Source organism: Arachis hypogaea, chromosome 14 (assembly GCF_003086295.3).
Source record: "Arachis hypogaea cultivar Tifrunner chromosome 14, arahy.Tifrunner.gnm2.J5K5, whole genome shotgun sequence".
Classification (NCBI taxonomy): domain Eukaryota; kingdom Viridiplantae; phylum Streptophyta; class Magnoliopsida; order Fabales; family Fabaceae; genus Arachis; species Arachis hypogaea.
This window is the reverse complement of record NC_092049.1, coordinates 40,962,840-40,968,605: the sequence shown is the minus strand read 5'-3', so window position 1 is coordinate 40,968,605 and position 5,766 is coordinate 40,962,840. Positions and strand designations below refer to the sequence as shown.

At 37.8% G+C, this 5,766-nt stretch overlaps 1 long non-coding RNA gene across 1 annotated transcript; it reads left to right on the top strand.

Annotated features, from left to right (window-relative positions):
* The first annotated feature begins 2,462 nt into the window (after nt 1-2,462).
* LOC140178843 (uncharacterized) lies at nt 2,463-5,422 on the top strand. The gene is made up of 4 exons (XR_011871794.1): nt 2,463-2,624; nt 2,717-2,770; nt 2,848-3,004; nt 5,183-5,422. It is a non-coding gene; the product is annotated as an uncharacterized lncRNA (long non-coding RNA).
* The last annotated feature ends 344 nt before the right edge of the window (nt 5,423-5,766 follow it).

Below are 5,766 nucleotides of genomic sequence, written 5' to 3'. Positions count from 1 at the left end.
TACTTCAATCGCACCACAAGCAAAGATATTATTATAATCGGTAGAATTTAGGATTGAGTGGAAGGGAGTAATAGAAGAGGGAATCACCTAACCAACTATTTCTTTGTGGGAAGCATCGGTTATTCTGGAGAAGAAGGAAGAGAACAGTAGGAAACCTTATGCAGAGAGAGTGTGCTAACGAACCTTCGCGACCCGATCTAATTCTTCTTTTGAAACCTGCATTGACATTCGATCCGGAGCTCTTCCTAAATAGCTTGACTACCTTTCTAACTTTACTCCTTGTGCGCATGAATATTGTTTCTTCCAGGATGAGTCTGAGCTTGTCTTGGTATAAGCGCGTAATCCTTGAATCTTGTATGCTCGCTATGACTAGAGTTGCCCCTATTCGCAAACCATGTTCTTCAAAATCAGCTGAGACTTCTTTGATTCTGTACGCTCTGTTCTTCCTACAAAAGGTCTCTAATTTGAACTCTTTTCTTGAGATACACCCAGGTTCCTCTCCTTGTGTATTCGATCATTTCGGTATATTCCTGATCAACCGTGTACAAGATTTCCTTTCTGACTTATTACAAACACCGTTTGTATTGCTCATTCATTTTTCGAGCTTAATGTCCTTTTGAAAATTAACATGAGCCTATATTAGTATCACGTATAAAATATAGTTATGACTGTGGAGATGTTGATTCCTTAAGAGCATGACTTTTGGATACGGAAGATGAAGCAGGTAAGCGTGCGCCGTCAGAAAGAGTTTTGGAGCTTTAAATTCTTGTCGACCACAAAGCCTATGATTAGTTTAATGCGCTAGAAATACACCGGTTACATAGATACCTGAATATGAAGAGAGCTTTCAAACTCCAAGAGAAGGATTAACCCCAAATCCAGTAATTAGAATACCCGAACTTATTTAACAACTCGGAATTAGTGCGATACATTACCAGAGTGGTTTAGGATACGTGTAAATACAACATCGTGAAGTGGTAACGGATGCCCTGAGTAAGAAGTTTCTGGAGAAATGCTTGGATATAAATTTCGGAGAAAGGAAGGCTAGATAAGTTGGAACTTTAAATTGAATATTAAGGGTATAGCTAAAGGAGTCAAACTAAATCTATTGCGGTTTTAAAACATAGCAAAGATGAAATGCAGGAAGCGTGAGGGGACGATAAAGACCTACCGAGGATGTCGAAGTCTGGCAAACGAAAGGGAACTAAGAAAAGATTTATATGTTTAATGTCGAAATAGAGATTGTAAAGTCAAAGACTTAAGGAGTGCAATAACGGTGATAAGGGGATACTAAGAGTACTGAAACCGGTTGAATCCAGAAGACACCAAGAGAGGGTTATGTGTTGAGGTCGAAAGTTGAAATAAGAAACTGTTGTTCGAAGCTTACAAGAGAAAATTTTCGAAGTTACCTTGAGATTTTTAAAACCTACCACGAATCCAAGAAGATATTTTGAGCAACCAGAAATGAAGAACGAGGTGGAAATCTATGTGATTACAAGTTTGACGTATGAGAAAGAAATGAGAGACCACCAGAAACCGTTCGAAATGTCACAGCCGTCGAAAGTTCTACATTAAAGGTAAAAGGGAATAGCTATCGATTTCGTAATAGATTGCCAAGGTCTAAGACAAAAGGTGATACTGTTAGGGAATCGTGGATCAAGTGATCAAGTCCGTTTTGCCCATCGGAGCAAACTACTTATTAGGAATACCAACGAGACTATACATCAGGGAGAAGGTGAGACTCTACAGTATGCTAAATAGCCTTGAATTAATTGGAAACTGGAACATCAAATGTCTTAATTCCTGAATTTGATAGCCGAGACAACAGAGGAAAAGTTACGCAAATTTGAGTAAAGATTCTCATTATGGGAGCCGACAAAAGAGATAGGCAGATCTAAGAAGTTAAATCCCGCCAAGTTAGCCTATTTCAAACTTTGGAGAGTATTGATGGTCAGTGGCGTGCCAAATAGTTTTTGTCGTACCTTTCGAACCTATTCCAACATACTCCGTATGTCGTAACTTCTGAAGCACGCCTCTAAATCAAATTCATGTCTTACAACCTAAGCCAGCTTAAATGAAAGGAGATGGACGTATCGAGTGATGAAGTCGGTTTCAAGAAACTCTGAATATACCAAAGGACTACCCACACCTCTTTTCAGATAATTGAATCTGAATTTTGAGGGCAAAATTCCTAATTTGGTGGGTAGAATGTAAACCCCGCTAAAATCGGAAAATAATTAGTCAATAAATCAAATTTTAAATAGGAAAATTAAAAATGCAAAACTAGTATCAAAATAGGATAGAGCTCGTCAAAACGAGAATTTTGATACCAATTTCGAAAATTTGGCCCAAAATCGGACCGGAAGGACCGAACCGGTTGAACCGGGGCCCGAACCGAGCCCGTGGGTCCAACCGGACCCAAACACTTAAAGAAGACAGCAGCTCCTTCTTCCCTCATTTGCATGCAACGCAGCAAAACAGATTTGGGGAGGAAGAAGAGCCCCCAAACCCTTAACCTCCTTTGATCCACCATAACTCTTCCGTCCGGGCTCCGATCGCCGCACCGTTTACGGCCACGCGCTCAGCGCGTCGAGCTCTACCTTTCTATCCGAACAATTTCATTGGTAAGTCTCCTATTAAGTTCAGAATCCCTATCCCTCTTTCTTTGGTAAACTTGGAAACCTATGGTGAATCTTGTCCAATTTCTATGTTCTAGGTTCAAGTTAGCTTCCGGAACTTGTGGGCTCAAGCTATTGAGCATATGGGTATGGTAAGAACACCCTAACCCTAGCTCAATCTTGTTTTTGGTAATAGAAAACTGAATTGGAACATATATATGTGTATTAGGTGTAGTTTAAGAGGGTGTTTATGCATTGGACTTGAATTTGGATTACTTGGAGCTTTGTTGGTGACAAGGCTTACTTTGGGGCTGTTTGATTGAGCTTGGAGGGGCTGTGATTTTGTGTTGAGAGGCTGCCTTGGGTGAATTAAGTGATCGGCCAAGGTATGATTTAAGTTTTGCACGTTTAATATTTACGGTGTTGTGAAAACTTAGGTTAGAGGAACCATAGGATAAGTTGAATTGTTTGTTGTATTTAATGATTAGCCTTGTAATGTTGTTGGGATAGATTTGTTGGTGGATTTATATATTGAAATTATGAGATGTGGAAGTTATTAATGGTGTGCTCTTATATTTATTTATGATGGATTAGGATTGGTGTTTGTTAATAAGGATGTAGAGTTGTGTTGTGGTGGTATTGCATATGTTGTAACTAATTATGTAATGATCGAAATTGCATGAGACCAAGTCTGGGCTAAACTTGGGAATATAAGGAACTAAACTGGAAAATTTGGGACCTTTTTGTTAAATATACAATTTATGGAAAATTTTTAAAGTTAGGTTGTTAAATCTGTCCTGCAGCAGAAAAGGTCAAACAGGGCAGCAACTTGTTTGTCTTGCTGCAACTTTTACGAGTTGAGTTTTGGAGCAAAACTAATTTTTTTATAAAATTTGATTAACTTGATTTATTACTCTAAAACTTTAGAATTTTAAGAGTTGAGGATTGGGAGTTGTAAATTTTTGAATATTGGTGGTCAAAGCTGAAAAGAAACAGATTTCAGCAAGCTATGCATCAACTTCCAATACTTGTAGCTCTTAGAATTGAATAGCAATTGGGTTGCAATCAAGACACACTTGTTTCTAGATGAGCTAGGAGTTCCCAAATCAAAATTTAGCTTAATTGGAGTTTTGTAATTAAAGTTATTCAAATTGAAAGGTACTAAGCTTGTTGGTTTCTAAAGCAGATTTTGACTCATTTTTACTTAACTTCCAGGTAATGTAACTTCTTCATTAAAAATGGTATTAACTTAGAACTAATTGAGAAAGAAACCTGGATGAGTAAAGTTTGACTAAATTAATTTTTAAAGTCATTGGATTTAACTTGGATTTTATATTGAATTTTGAATATCACATGCTGCTGCTGTTTTTCTGGTTTTATGCACTGCATAACAGTCACGGTTTTTTCTTTATTCCTAAGGCTAGAAAAATCAGAAAATTATGATCTTTAATTTGTTAGAAATCTTATTTCAAGATGAACGCCTGGACATAAAGTTTGTGCAATTCTGATTTCATTTGCTATATTAGAAATAGAAAAGAAAATAGAGTGTTGAGAATGTCTTAGTGATAGTCATGGGTCCGAGAAGTCAAAGATTAATCTTCGTGTTACGTGAATGATTTAATGTTAGATTTGGGTTGATTTTAAGATTAATCGATATTAAAAAGGTTGAGAAGAGGATGGTAAATGGTTTGGTCAGGACCCGGAAAGGGTAAACGTAATGAATTATAAGGGAATGATGATGAAAAATGTGAAAGGGAAGTTGTTGATAAAAGAAGTTAACCTACCATGGCTTGATGAATGATTAAATAATGATTATGATTATGAAATGGCTTATGGATGATGATATCTGAGATACGAGTTTCCCTGGGTAAAAACCGTGGCTTGCCACCACGTGTTCCAGGTTGATTCTCGATACTCTGTTAACCCTACGTCGTAAGGGTGACCGGGCACGTATAAATTCCCGGGTATGGATAACCCCCATTGAGTGATTTATATGATGATTGAATGTGAACTCTATGCATAGACTCTTGGGGATGCGCGACGGGGGACAGTCTAAGGTTTTCGGACTTGTCGGGTTGGCTGGATAACCGACAGATGGGCCCCATCAGCCATAGGACAGGCATGCATCATATGCATTTGTTTGTATTGATTGCAATGCATTTCCTGGATATGCCTAATTGATATATATATATATATATATATATATATATATATATATATATATTACCTGCTATTTGTTATACTTGCTATTTGTACTATTTGATCATTACTTGTGCGTGAACTTGTTTGGTTGATTGTTTCTGTTGCATTCTGAATGATGAAAGGATGGAGGAAACGGAGGAAATGGTTTGGTGTTAGGTTAAGCTTGAACTTGAGTAAGTTAGGCAGATTTAGAATACCTACCCCTGTTTATGGCTTCTGTTTAGTACTTAAGTTGGATAATTGAATAACGGAGTTCTAGGACTGCCTATGGCATTCTCAGGACCGTATTTCTTATGCGCGTGGCACTTTTACCATGCTGAGAACCTCCGGTTCTCATTCCATATTGTATTGTTGTTTTTCAGATGCAGGTCGAGAGGCTCCTCACTAGGCGTCTGGATCCTGGAAAGCGAAGTAGTCCTTGGGTGTATTTTGGTTTTCTATTTGTATATATGTATTTAGCTTACTCTCCAAGTAACTTATGTATGCTGCTCCTCTTAGAGGTTGAGGGAGAGATAGGAGTTTATTTTGGTATTTTGGTATATTTTGGGGACACTTATGTATGTTTATATGTATATATGTATCCTCGGGTCAGCCTTAGCTTCGCAGGCTGAGTCAGAGGCTAGTTATGCTGTTCCTTGGCTTTTCTTTATCCCTTCATTTATTGCTTTATCATGTTCCTATTAGGTTTCTTAGCACGCAAGTAATCATTTCCTGAGCGTTGCGCTTTTTGTTTTGCGTTTTTGTTTTACCCATTTTTCAAGGCTCCTAGTTAAGTGTCTTTTCTCTATTATTATATATATATTACTATTCTTAGAGATCGTAATACCTTACTAACTCAGTCTTATGACTTAAGCATAAGACTAAGTATGGTAGGGTGTTACATAACAGCCCAGACCACCCGCTAGCACGATATTGTCCGCTTTGGCACACAAGGCCTCACGGTTTT